A 14950-nucleotide genomic window follows, 5' to 3' on the forward strand; every position below is an offset into this window, starting at 1 on the left:
AATAAATCGATGGAATTGATTTATCTATTAAGAAACTATTTGCAATAAACTTTGATTAAGGATCAATTCTCTGTGTTGTTTTAACGATCACATAAACCAAAATGTTTGTTGGTAAAATTTTTGAAACATAAAATTCCCATTTATTTTATTATTCCAAAAACTGCAATGAAATCCTGCCTTCAGTTTTCTACAATGACCGTAAACAACCAGAGAAATCCTTAAATTTTTACGACCACTTTAAACATAGAAGGACTGATTGCTAAATATTTTATGAGGTTCCCGTATTAAACTTTTAAGGTAAATTAAATAAATTAATTGCCTAAGATCTATTCCTTTTAATTATAGTTATGTGGCTAAGTTTGGAAGGTAAAGGTAAGGCGAAATATGATTATAAATTACTTTGTGTCAAGATATTAATATGGGAAAGCCCCCTCATTATAGAGAAGTTATTTCTGAGAATTTCTGGTTCTCTAAAGAGAGAATGGCAAAAGCGAAGTGGCCACTTATTTGATACAAAGATTTATTTAAAAAACATTTTGTTTATTAATTTTTATTTTTATTTATAACTGGAATGTGTCAAAGATTTTCATAAAAACATGATTTATCCAATTTGCTTAAAAAACGACTGAATTTTCGTCTTATAAACTAACTTAAACTTAAAAAATGGTTAATACAAATTAAACTAAAATTCCTGCTTAATATGCCTATTTTGACGCGCGAAGCGCCGAGGCCTACCTGGAATGTTCGAGGCAGGGCCGGAAACATAAAAACAGCGACGATGCGCTGCAGTGAGCAATAACGAATTATCGATTAACGAAGAATTTTCGGAAGTGTAAAGTTAATGTTTATTTACTGTAAATTGTCAAGCAACAATAAATTAGTAGTAATTATTTTCTTTAAATAGACGAAGCCACAGTCACAATAGGTGCTACAATATTTTACAATATTTTATAATTAACAATGAAACTATTTATAAACTGCCCAGATAGTTTATGAGATATTCAAAAATAATACAATATATTTTTAATAATAATAGTGCTGGGAATGGGTAATAACTAATAACCTTCATGATCCAACGGGTTCACAACCTTCGCAACCTTAAATTTAACATTGACGCAAAGTAAAAAAGTATTTATTCAAAAGCAAAGCAGGTAAGAAAAATTCTTTAAAAAACATAATTTGATTAACTAGCAATAAGTGATCTAGCTTAAATGAAAAATCCATATAATATTTTGCACGATATTTCGCCTTGCAGGATACTGCAATTTTATTCCACTCGTGAATTCTCAGTTGTTATTTTCCACCACGTTCCATTAATTTTAGTACATCTCTGTGCTCCATCAAAGACAAACAAAATTAAATTCCAGCAAATAATGAAGATGAACTGCATAAAATACTGGAAGGCAATGCTATTCTTCTATTTGTGATAATAACTTGGGTCTTGTCTTTACAAATATTACTTAAAATTCAAAAAAGAAAACTGAAAAGCGCACAAAGGATCAAGAAAAATATAAACGCAAAATTTAATACCTGTAAATATTTCTTATTTGTCTTTTGTTTTATTACCGTATTGGCAACCAGATAAGTAAATATGTATGTAATAGTTATTTATGGTACGAGTGTGTTATGTGGCCGTAGGCTCTCAACTTATAGCACACGCGAGTTATGACTTATAACACACGCGTGAGTTATAGACCACTTTACTGGTCTGATATGAGAACAATTATGATTCTATAAGTGACAGGTGTTGGATAAAATGATAAACTTTGTTTTTGTTATTCTAATACACAAATTTTATGAGAACTTGCTTGAACCTGCTTGAACATTCCATTTCTGTGGTCTAAAAATGGAATAATTTATACCACTCACAGGACATTAGTTAATTTTTTAATGGGATTCATTAAATTTACTTTATCAAAGCAGAATAAATGCAAAATTAAGGGAAACAGGAGCAGCAATAGAATGTAGAGACGAAAATATTTGAGAAACTCCTTATGTACTTGAAAATAGCACTTTACTCTACTCCGTACAGAAACTTTCTTATCTGAAAACTCTTTTTTAAATGTCACAACTGTTACTGTCAAACTCTTCTCGTAACGCGCGTTTTTTTTATTTACAGTTGCTCATATAAATGCTGGCATCTCATGAAAAATGTTGTTTGTCGATAAACTACCCGAGACGTCGTAGTTTATGCGTTATCCGTTGATTCATAAACTACCCCGATCTCCGGCATGCCCATTTATGAGTATAAATTTTTTGTCCGAACCCGCGTTACAAAGGGTAGCAACAATAATTAAGAATATTACTCCGCCATAAATTAAAAACTTTCCCTGTCTGAAGAAAAAGCAGCTTAAATTTCCCTTAAAGAGTCGTAAACTTTTTTCGAGAGCCACCGTACCAGTTTAATCCGGGCATTTTGTATCCGCGCACCTTGGAAGCAAATAAGTCCCTAAATCATTTTTAGTGCGCGCGAAAGACGCGATCCCGGATAAAAACAGGCGAGTGCTCCTGTTGACAGTGTATTCAACAGGACTGTTAACAGCTTTCGAGTAACTACTTGTGGCGCACAAATACCTAATCACATCCAGTCGGGAATTCAGTGCTCTCCTCTCTTATTAGGCGCACCTGTTCGCAGTAAAGTTTGCAATGTCAATTACGGCCACCGCAGAAGCTGTAAAACTCGCGCCGGAGTTAAGAAAGAGTTTCCGGGGGCCGACTTTTTCCCCGTTCGGAATTTAATTAAGCCGAGTGGGAATTTTATTTACCAACAATAACGGAAGCATGAGTACAATCACCAGTTTTCTGGGTGAATGCATTCTGGTGGAGTTTTGACCGCATCTCCGCAACTTTCACTAGCGCGACTCGTGAGCACTCCATTATTTCATTAGTGCATTTTCAGGATTGAGCAAGATGCCAGCCGCATTCTCGGGAGATCGGTCGAAATCGGGTGCAGTGGATACGTCGATTTATTAAAGGGGAAAGCAATAATGTAATGGCATCCGTTTTTAGGGAGGTTTTGCTTAATTTCGACGACGCACCATTAATAACGCAACCCGACGAATTATTGTTTGACTTGGAGTAATAGTGGGGCTGGAAGCGATTTGTAAAAAGCAATAAATCCAGGGGTGGCGTGCCATTTTAATAATGCCGACTGAAAAAAGACCTTTGTGAATATATTCTTGCGATTATTGCGTGAGACTTAATATCAGAACGTTACATCTTGAGTAATAAAAGAGATCGAGTCCGGCTGAGGCGAGTTACCAGAGCAGAAAATCTTAATATTCGCCATATTGCGATTGCGAAATAATTTATCCAAATTTCATAACTACAATTAAATAACGTCTTCGGCTAGCGGTGCATTCACTACGACCACACAGATTCTACTGTTCCACTTTAATTTGTGCAGTATGTTCCAGTCCACCAGACGGAATACATATTACAAGTATTAACCAACTTTAGTGCAGTTTTTTGTAAAAGCTCTGACGGAGAGCTTTCGCCGGTGCATCAAGGACTAAATGAATTTTTTCAACTGGAAGCTTCAAGCTCGACTTCATTAGAAACAGCAACAAGATCAAGTGTAATACTTGAAAACGAATTCATTGACAGGTGGATAAATCTGGACGCCTTTGTTCTGAAGACAAGAAGATAGACATTGTTATTCAGAAATTGCCTCTGCGACAAAGATCAAACTTATTAGTATTACTCAAGAAAGAAAAATAGGATAGAAAGGGAAGATAGATATAGTCGGAACGTTATAGATGTGGACTGGGGACTTGTCGTTAAGTTGGCACTACCAGGAAAAGTAACTAGGCGCGCTTATAAGGTACATATTTGGAATTTCTGACAGATTTCTCACTAACGTACAGTTCAATCGTAAGTTTTAAGCGACCTTGAGTTTGACAATCCACATCTAAAACGTTTTTACAATAGAAGAAATCAAATTTTAACAGTTTTAAAATCAGATGGAAACCAATACCGTTAGCTTCGAACTGAAGAAAATTTCCAACCTAGAAAAGCTCTGACAGCATCAAATCTTCCCAATGCGATGGTACTACTAAAATAAAAAATAAAAATTTGTGTTAACTCTGTCTACGACAGTGCTGTCCATTTTTCACCTCTCTTCGTTATATAACGTTAAATATAATGCAAATGTAGATCTTAATATAGTTTATTCATAAAAGCCTCGACGGAAGCTTTTGCAGCTCCATTAAAGCACGATTGAATATAGCAAATTTTTCAAATGGACGCTTCCGGCCGAACATTTTTAACAACACACTTTCACATCTAATCAAATTAATTCACCCCAGAAGAGCGTCCTGATTCAATAAGAGCCTCTTGAAGAGCCGAAGAGTTGTTTTGACATAATCTAGCCCACGCAAAGAACCGCTTGTGAGCATACTCGACCATATGAAACACCATCGGAAGTGTACAAATAAATTTACGCCCACCATAAAAATTCTTTCCTTTTAGGTGGACGCTAGATCCCACCGTAAAGACGGAGCCGACAAATAGTCGAGGGTCTAATTAATTTTAAATCTAACCGTATTAAAGGAATTAGGGACGTAAAGCGAACCCTTCCTTTCCTTTAATGTTAATCCGGGAGTTAACTTAATTTCGAATTGATAATTAATCGTTGATTACAAGTTTTTAGCAATCCATTGAGCGGTCGCGTAATCCGGCGTCCTTTTTACAACCTGTTACGAGAGATGTTGCATAAAGAAGCGACGTGGCTCATTTCGGATTTGTTTAAGTGGAAAACTAGTGTTGCCCAATGGATTTACGACGCATATAATATATAATGGTTATATGCGTACGTGCGACATTTTGCTACGTCTATCTATGGTAACGTCGTCCACGAACATTCCTGAAACTGGAGAAAATGTCTTGCAAAAATACTCAAACGTTCGGAATTCATCCGAAGGTTTTATTAGATTCACAAAACGCCACACAAAAGTTTTTGTTTTCGACAAAAACTTGAGTCTGAAAACTGTCTTGTCATTTCTTCCGCTAATTTATGGCGCTTGCAGATTAACCAACTCAAAAGCATCGTGTATATTTCATAAACAAGTCGTAAAACTTGAGGAATCTTTCTATATTTCTTCATAATTAATGACGCCAGTCAGGGGGATGTGAAATTGTAAAGGTGTAAGTGGCAGAGTTATTGCCAAGTCCAAAAAGAATCAAATTTAATAAACTGGTGTCTCTTTTCAACTTAGAAATTTTTGTGTCAACTCTGGCATCTTGGACATGTTTAACAAGGTTAAGGGGTCATTTTTCATTCCCTCCAAAGAAAGCACAGGCTGCTCTGTGCACATTCCTAGCCTTTTCAGACTCATGGGCAAACAGCCTAGGATGGGTTTGGTGATGGTATACATAGGTAGTGATGAGTGGTAATGCGCCCACGCCCATTTTCACATCTCAAGATGTGGAAAAGTCTTAGAAAAAATCTCCACACTTGGTCAGGATTCGAACCCCGTACCTAACGCATGCGAAGTGGGGCGCTACGAGCCTGGGCCATAACGCTCGCTCGGAACTTTGCTACACTTTAATAAAATAATGATCGGAAGAGAACCAGTCCAGGGCCATCACTTTATTGTCCTATCAAACAATTCTTAAGCGACAGATTAACTGAAGTGCTTTTTAAACAACTACTCACTTTATAACTCTATCACCTTGTACTCCCACAAATGAAGAATTAACAGGAGTTTATCGTAGTATTAACACGCCTCAAGGAGTGTCCGATGGCTGATTACCTCCACCTCATGTGCAAACCAGCTAATTGTTCTTTTAATGTCCAGTGATGAAATCTGAATATTTTAGAGGACAATCGTTCTAAACAATCTATTCCCAAAGAAACACGCTCTTGAGGAATTTCACACATTTGCCTCGACTGATATTGCTTTTTAGGAAATGGCAAACAGCTTGTCGAGTGGGTTCACTTGAACCTGAACCCTTATCCAGCGATCTGCATAACCGCCAACAGGATGATTTACATAGTGATTGCGCCTAGCGCAAATAATCATTTATTATATAATTCTATTAAAATCGTTATTCTTGCTAAATGTCATTGGAATAATTGAAAGTTATTAGCGCGCCGGTGGTAAATTACGGTATGACTAACAACCTTGGAAGCAACAAAAATCCTAGTCCAGGTATGAAAAGGTGTAGCAAGTACACAGACATGACTATCCTCGATGATTTATCAAACGGCCAGAAGGATCTATCGGTAATTAAAATCGTGCCAGGATAAACAATCCCGATGCGAATTTGTGGTTGGCAATTTGACAATTCTTTGCACCTGACGGCAACCCACCCAGATCTGCTGCACCAACATGCAATTAATTGGTGGCGATGCGAAATAATTATTAAACCGCGAACGTGAAAGCAAACTAGGTAATAACTGCGTTTTACGCCACATTAAATGCAACAATTAAATAATGACCAGCATAACTGTAAACGATGCATAATTGTTGTACACGGCCATCAAGAGCGAAAGAGATCTGGGTCATTGTTGCCCGACACAATCCTCTGTACTTCTTTTATGGAATTACACATTTTCCGTTTCATTTGTTGAGACGTGGCGTGTCATCGTGGGATTTAGAGCTATCGAACTGTAAGAAATCGTGCGCCATGTTCGATTTACCAGCCATCAGTACAAACGAGTTGAATCTTTGATATTTCTTGTTGCGACGAAAAAATCCGCAAAGCTGCTTTGCTCTAAATTCCGCCGGGTACTCGAGCATAATTGCGAGCGACCTCTAAATAATGCATTTTGAAAAGTGCTCACAGTGCTCGCATTTATTCAAGCAAAACCCGATTGCATTTACATCTGCTACGCATTTTCCCCACGAGAGCCCCGCTAATTTATTAGCATTAATGCTGTTGGCACCCTGTGGGATTTTTGCACCTGATGGGTCCAGAGTTTTGAAAATGGGTCGTGTCAGTGACATTTGCAGGTCTGGTCGAGTTAGAGGTCGCTCCGCCAGGAAGAATTGTATTTACCTTGTGGCTCGCTGTTAGAGCCAGAGGTCAGAGCTGTTGGCATTTTGATACTGTTACAGGTGTGGCCGAAGAAATTTATTGTAACATCGCAGGAAATGCACGGGACTGGGCTAGTGTGGTGGGAGTTACTTTTGTTTTTACGTTATGGATCGAGGTTATGTTTGTTTGCGTTACAAACGTGAGCATGAATATGGATGGTGCCAAAATTGGACAGCAAATTAAGCATCCGCTCAATCGATGCTGAATCTGTGCGGTATTGGGTTTATGAAATTTTTCTTGATATTAGAAATCGCAGATGAATATTCAGGTTGCGTTCGTAGTTTGCATTCAACAGATTCGTGAGAATGGAACAGAAACCGAGTTGCTGCAAAAAACTCAAGAAAAAAATTAGAAAATGAGAAACTGCTGACAAGAGATACGCAAAGAAGTGTGAGCAATAACGAGATGAATTATTTTTGGCAAATATGATTTTTATGAAAGCAAGTTTTATGACTCCAGTTCTTTTATTATTTTTTCAACCGTAATTTTTGTTACGAAACGGTTTGCCCCCGTTTAGACATAAAAAGACAAGTATCGTCACACGACTAAAGGTTATGTTGATTTGACTGTTGCATGTTCCAAAGAATTTTTTAATCACACTCTTTCCCGGTATTTACTGTCCATTAAGATCAAATTCTGAGGAAAAAAGTTAACGACAACATAAAGGCAGGACAACTGGCATCATTTTGGTGGTTTTGACAGAAAAGTACGACTAGCAAACAATAAAAAACATTTCTAACTGTGTGTTAACAATTTGTTAACAAATAAAATAAACAGTTTTGTTGTAAATTATGTATGTAAATTCAAATTTTGAAAAAAATTGTGAAAATGCGGGAAATTCAAATATTAAATGCAATGGTTTCAAGGTTAATGGTGTGCTCAAAAAATAAATAAAAGATGTGTTATAAAGCACTATTTTTTAGAAGTGGGAAATTTACACACGTACGTAAGCTGCATACATAATTTTTAGCAAATACAATGTCTGTGTAAAATAAATTTATTGCGAACAAAATTATTAATAAAACTTTAAAATATGAATTATGTAGCATTCATTCCATTGCGTTACTATGTAACTGGCTAAAAATAAAAAAGTGACAGAAATGTATTCATTCAAAGCTTAGTTAAGTGCTAAAATGTAAAATAATGTTCCCTAAACCGTAAAATAAAGGACATTCTTTGACGCTTTGGACGCATAATATTGATTAAAAAACTACATACTTTTGTAATGGTGGCGCAAAAATTATAGGTATAGATGTTGGATTTTGTCATGGGCTATGAGTCATATCTGCCCAAACGCCGAATTTCGGTCTCAAGTAGGCGCTATACAAACCGACCGAAAAACATCGTCATTCGTTACGTTAATTTCGCCTCTCTCTGGGCTATTTGCATGTAAAGTAGTCGACGTTTTCAGCTTTCATTTACAGATGTTTCACTGGTTTATCGCTCTGTCTTCGCGCAGATATTTTCAAGGTCACAGCCCATGAGAGAATTTAACACCTCTAACGCTGATTTTTTTTTGGGAACAGAAATTGAACCCTTGGCAAATAAAATGCATTGTTATTGTCCAGATCCGAATCCCATAAATTTGTAATGGAGCAGTTTTAGCACAAATAAAGCTTCCTCCACCTCCTTACTTAATAAAAGATGGTACTGTTTCACAGTAAAAGAAAAAGTGATAGTTCCCACCATGGGTCGTGAGAGAAAACTGATCATTAGTCGATATGGAATAGTTGCAAATTACTGATTTTCTAGATTTTAGTTCTCATTACGAAACATTTCTTTCCAAAAGTCTACAAGCTTTTAGCATTTTGTTCCTGAAATTGTTGTGCTTTTTGGTTAATAAATCTAGAAAAACGGTTTATATAGAAATTTTACTCGTTTGAAATCAAAATTCATAATAATACAAAAATAATTTACTGGCAATAAATATGTATTGGTGAACAAGGGACCCAAAAACCCCACAAAATAACTTGGTCCCTCAAAAACAAAAAATCCAAAAGTTCTGTTCTCAGGGAAAATTTACTGCTTGAAAACTTTGTTTTAAGCAAAAGTGCTCGTATCAAGTTGTCCTTGTCTCGTTCTTTTCTCTAAAAACACATATTAAAATAATATTGCGACGCCATTTTGCAATATAGCCGTATTTACGTTGGCATTGTGGTTAACTCATCTTTCTGTTTCCACATGACTTAGAATACTGTGTTAAAATCCATATTCAGTTTTCATTTTGTTTGTGATTATGAACCACTATTGTTATTATTATTATTAAATTATGACGTATACCTTAATAAAAAAATTGGTCTATTGTTTTGGAAATAAAATATACAACATAAATAATATTTTATTGTTTGATCTGTTGCAAAAATAGTATATTATGTTATTAGGAGCAAAAATGAAGTATTATGTGCTCAGGTTAGTAGTTTGGCCGCCGAACGAAGTGAGCAGCAGATAAAGAAACAATTTGTCATAATTTGAGTTAGGAATTTCAAATGCTTTAGCTAGTGTACTTTATCTACCGCTCGTCAGCGGAGATAATAATTTTATCGGCCGCTCATCAGCTCGTCTGATACCATGGCAATGAAGTGACACTTCAGAATTATCAATCCACCAGCATAATGTCATATTTTACTGACGTTTGTAGAAGAATTACTACGTAGACCATAAAGTGACTTTCTTGTTTAAGCGTTTTTGTTTTTTGTCCAGTCTGGCAGAAACTTTACGGCGATAATAAACGTCCATAAATAACGTCGAACATCTAAATAAGACAGAAATGAAAGAAATCCAAAGCGGAATGATTGAGAGCGCATAAAGTATGTTGTTAGAAAAGTTCCTTCACACGACAAGTTGATGAAACTAATCCAATCACGCGATTGGCGAAGACGAAGTTATCGCAACCGATCCGAACATCAATTTAATCTTTCAAAAACTTGTCGGCTGTCTTTTTTTTAATTCGAGTCGGCAGCTGCAGAAGAAAACAGTCTGTTTTATTAGAAGCGAACAGAAGCCTACAGTATCCCTTAACAGTTCACAAGAGATGAAAATAAATCACTAAGTGCAGCCATCGACACGGAATGATCTATACGGCGGCGAAACCTCCCAACTCCTTCCAGAATCCGAACGTTTATCGGAAAAATAACGAACATCTGTAGTTCGCGCCGTACAGAACGGTATTAAATTTCGTTTGGAACAGGCCTCGTATCTCAGACAGACAGTCGCAATAATTGCGGCGTTTTGTCAACGCACTGCATAAAAATCTGCAGCGATGCCGAGAATTTTAGCAATGTCGTCCGCGAAACTGGAACTCGACGTGTGCATAAAGAACTTTTACAGCCCAAGAAATATTTTTCACTGAGAAATATTGGGCGGACCAATAACACACTTTTTGCCGAATCGGTGAAACGTACCTTAATAAGGACGAAATTAGACCAAGTGCCCATGGCTACCAGATTCGCTACAATTTTTCCACGCAAAAACTTTGCCCGTCGAGCTTTTACTTTCTCGGAGTCCGTTTTCTATATTTGTCAATTAAAAGCCGAACAATAAAAAACGTGATGATATTAACTTTCACAACGGCACAATAGGAGAGGTTAATCGCTGACCGATCGACTACCAGTATTGAAAGTTTGGCAAAAAATTAATACTTAATCCATTTGCGGTTCCGCTCGAAAATATTTATCGAAAAATAAATCGCACATGTTTGGCTGCGGTCGCCGTCAAATCGCCCGGAAAAATTCCACTCGCATGCATCTACCCCGGACGAATCCGGGCGACACACCAATTCGATCACTGCGACTTAATTCCAACCAGATTTGTTTACTCGCACCGATGAGATCACCGGTCCCACCTGAACAATAGAATTTTTGCACAATTAAATTGTTACGCAATCTGGATGAGGAGTTCTTCTGGTTTAAATCGTAGATGCGGGTCGAAGGACCCAAACATTTCACTATCTCGCGACTTTATCAATTATTTATTTAGGTTACAAATCAAACATTGACTGAATTATGAATCAGCGACTAATCTACTTCTGTCATTGAAAGAGAAACTCGGAAAAATCTGACTGGAATCCGGGGCAAAAAAGGGAAATCAGATATTTTCATTTCGTTACGATATTATTATTATGTGACGGTTTTGCAGAACCGTCGGCGGAAATCGATGGGTCGAGGTGAAATCTGCACGACTCTGCAAGAGACAAATACATTTCTTGGAGTGGCGGCGGCTGCAGCCAGTTATGCAACCGCCCATCCAGGGATAACTGAATACATTTAATTGAAACAAATTTTTCGCGTTAGCCGATTCGGCTCCAGCCAGCCATGATATGTGAGATAAATTGGAACAAAACGGAATAAAAAACAGCAAACGCAGCAGGGGGAAACTATTTGTTATCTAAAGGTAAAAGTGGAGATGTCAGTTCGACAGAATGGTCGAATCGGTTTAATCCCCCTTTCATGAGTGCGCTACGTAAATGGAAATATTGTGGGATGTCCAGGACAACGACTACGATAAATTAGCGTGTCCTAGAAACAGAAGAAGATAATATTTAGAGGCGACGTCCGGCGAGATATCAATAATTTATTAACCGGCAAGGACGCTGAATAAAAATTTGATTGGCACTAGCGGGGACAGATTTGCGAAAATCTCTTGAAAAAATCACAATTACGTATTTATGTGGCGGATTTCGCATGTCCTCGCAGATTCGCGGAAAAAATAACCGAACGACGCATGAATAATGGATTGGATATTTTTATTATTTTTTATAGTATTCGGTGTTTTTTTCCGCCAATTCGCATACTTCATTTTGGCATTTTAATACTTAAAAAATTGCTAAACTAGACAGAGCGGCTGAATTATGGATGCCGCGACCCAGTCTCCTCATAGGGTGATATATTTCAAACTGGCTCCCGTAAGAGGCACCATAATTATTTTTTCTGCCGGTGACTTAAGTCGGGTTCCCATGTAGCTCAGCTAATTGACGGAGACGTCTTATTATATTTAATTGGGATTACGAATTTGTGCTTAATTTATTATGTAACGCATTTACAAGGGAAAAGTATCCGGCAAAACGAAAAACGAAATCTTTGCAGTCTAGGAAGTAGTCTGGTATCCTACACCAGACTACTACACAGCCAGTACCAAAAAGAAAAATATATTGAAAAGTAAGAGATTGAAAGCACTTTGAAAATGACATATTTTTATTTTTAATTTTCACGGCCCAAAAAAAGAAGCGACAATTTTGAAATGATTCTGGTACTGACGACAATGACCTGACCACATGAGATTTTGAGAAATAATGGCAGCCATTTTGAAAAACATAGATTCCAGAAAAACTCATTAAATGTCAAACGAAAGAAAAGCACAGTGAGTCTCCAAGTCTGCGCAGAATTTTTCCACCAGTAGTGGAGTAAAAATATTATGCGAGAATTCAAAAAATAAAAGGCTATCACTGTTATCAGTGGTGCTGATTAATTTCTTTTCACTTCTGTTAAAAAATTTCTGCTACAGTAAGTCGACACACAATAATTTTTATAAAAAACACCTGTCAAAAACACGCTACGCACTGTCACTGCCTCGATTCGCGAACACCAAACGGACACCCCTTAAAACTACAAAATCTAGCGGTCCAACGAGTCTTGATTCTATGGGCATTTTTATTGCTGTGCTGTTCTTTCCTTGGGGCCAGTCTAGCTACCCTCTCAATGGAATTATTTTTTTCAACTCGCAATAAATTCGTCAACTTTGAGAATTTCCGGAAAATTGATTTTTTTAAATGTCTTAATCGCCCCTCCTTAAATTTCCAGCAGTTACCTCTTTGCCACAAAATCACATTACAAAAGCGTGGCTCATTTCAATCACTTTGCGACGTCTCCAAAAATAAGTGCTGACACGCGGTTTATATCTTCTTTAATCATCGTTTTATTCCATTTTGCGGCCAAAAATTTCGCTGGAAATGGCCGCGACATCCGGTCGAGCCAGCCTCCCAAATTAAAACTGTCACTTTCGTCGAGACTTTGAAAATGAAAAAGGGTTGAATTCGCGTGGATCTATATAAAGCGACAGTTTTGGTTCTTTGTCTCGGGTGAACGTTCCCATGTTCGCCTTCAATTAGTGAGCACCGCAGTTTTTCTGTCCTGCAAACTGTCCGCGACGAACAGTTCCTGCTGGTTCGCTCGGTGTAGATCCGGCCGAGAAGTACCGTTCGATGGTTAGAAACTCGCAATCACAACCTCATCATCGACGAAATAATTAAGCGTTATTAACGTCGCTTCAGACAATAAATAATCGCGGTATTGTCCCCTGGGACAAAAATGACGATATTCCGTAATTATTTCCCGGTTGCGCTCTTCGTCTTGCTCCACCTTTACTTTACGACTCGACGAGATTACCAGGACAATATCATGTTTATTTTCAGTTTAAAAGAGCCATAAATGTGTTGCTCGAGTAATATTACCGGCTACAAGGATTGTAATTGTCCAATAAATTTCAACCGACTTCTTGGTCGTTACGACCACAAAAAACCTACTTCCTAGCGGCGAAAAACTGAAAGTTGGACAAACTGCCCTCGATTCGGACAACATTATAAGGGTCAACACACATTTGTTTTTCAACAGGAAATAATCTGTCGACTGGCACAAATCTGCAAACGTGCCGGAGAATTTTAGAGAACAGTTAAAAAATACACTTTCTAACGAATAACTTAATACTTAATGTTTACTCGTTCCGTCATCGAGTGTTGAAAGGAAAACAGCGACAATCGCACAAGCATTATTGTTATCAGATAATGCGTTAGTAATTGGCAATGTCTCTGACTTTCTCGGTTCTTTGCCTGAATTCCTGTCTGAGCGTATTAAACAATCTGAAATATTTTTTTGTTCAAACTAATCGACCTCGCATCTCTTATTACCATTTGGAAGATGCCACCGGTGGTCCTTGAAACTTGAGCACAATTAACGAGTTTTATTAAAATGAGTTTAATTGGAAAGCAGAGTTGTATAATTGTCGTTTTCCTGTTGTTTGCGGGAAATTACTTCGAAAAAAATTTTTGGTGGGATTTGTTTGAAATTGCGCAAAAATGTGAATTGATGGGTCCCGAATCCGGCGTCGTAAAACCGGTACGAAATAGTTTAGCCGGTAGTGTGACCCTTTTTGAAAAGTTGCGGAGGAGTTAGCGAGTGTCAACTTGTTTATATGTTTATCCGGGGCGTCCTTCCGGGAGCCGGTCATTTATCTATGCGAAAAAATCCGGCGGAAAGTTTCCAGAGTGTGAAAAATGCGGAAAAGCGGCGCTCCCAATAATTCTCAATAATCGACAAATACATCAAAGTTCCACTAGAACCCGTGCAGACTGTAAAATGTGAGCCAACATACCAATAAATCACAGTAAAAAATGGATCGCACCTTGTCACAGGAAGTTCACCAACTACTCGCGCAGGAGCGCACCCGGAAACGCAGGAATCTCTCCTGCAGACTTCGACGGCGTCCACGAGAGACTGAATCGCGCGCGTTCACTTGGACACGGCAACAGCACTTTCTAATCGCACCCGCCCAGAACTCGCGCAATGCAGCGTTTCTCATGCGCGCCGTACTTTTACACATTTTCAGTACCATCGCGGCTCCGGAGGGATCAGATGGGCCGCGAGGTTGAGAGATGGGGTACGACGAACGGCACCGCCGACCTCGGCCCTCTTCAAACTTCGAGGACCGCGCCTCGCGAGGACCGGGCTGAGTGGTCTTCCAAGGTCGATGGTTATCAGTCGGACAAGGCGTTCGCGAAATGTCTCGAATTCTACTGGTGATTTTTTATCGATGGTTCGAGGCGGGTCGAGCGATACTTGATCCGTTTGTGATCGCCGATGTAGTACCTACTTCTAATTTGGGATTAGCCTATCTTAATGAGCAATCTGTATTCAAATGA

At 38.0% G+C, this 14950-nt stretch overlaps 1 protein-coding gene across 2 annotated transcripts in view; it reads right to left on the reverse strand.

Moving 5' to 3' along the window:
- IRSp53 (Insulin receptor substrate 53 kDa) overlaps positions 1–14606 on the reverse strand; it is a 107354-nt gene extending 92748 nt beyond the window's left edge. Inside the window, exon 1 of one of the 2 annotated variants that reach the window (XM_069045076.1) lies at positions 14434–14606. The gene's annotated coding sequence lies outside the window, so the exon portion shown is untranslated. Of the gene's footprint in view, positions 1–14403 lie in introns of both variants that reach the window. The other variant, XM_069045071.1, reaches the window with a different exon arrangement.
- Positions 14607–14950: the final 344 nt, after the last annotated feature.

Source organism: Tenebrio molitor, chromosome 1 (genome assembly GCF_963966145.1).
Source record: "Tenebrio molitor chromosome 1, icTenMoli1.1, whole genome shotgun sequence".
NCBI classification, from domain to species: Eukaryota; Metazoa; Arthropoda; class Insecta; order Coleoptera; family Tenebrionidae; genus Tenebrio; species Tenebrio molitor.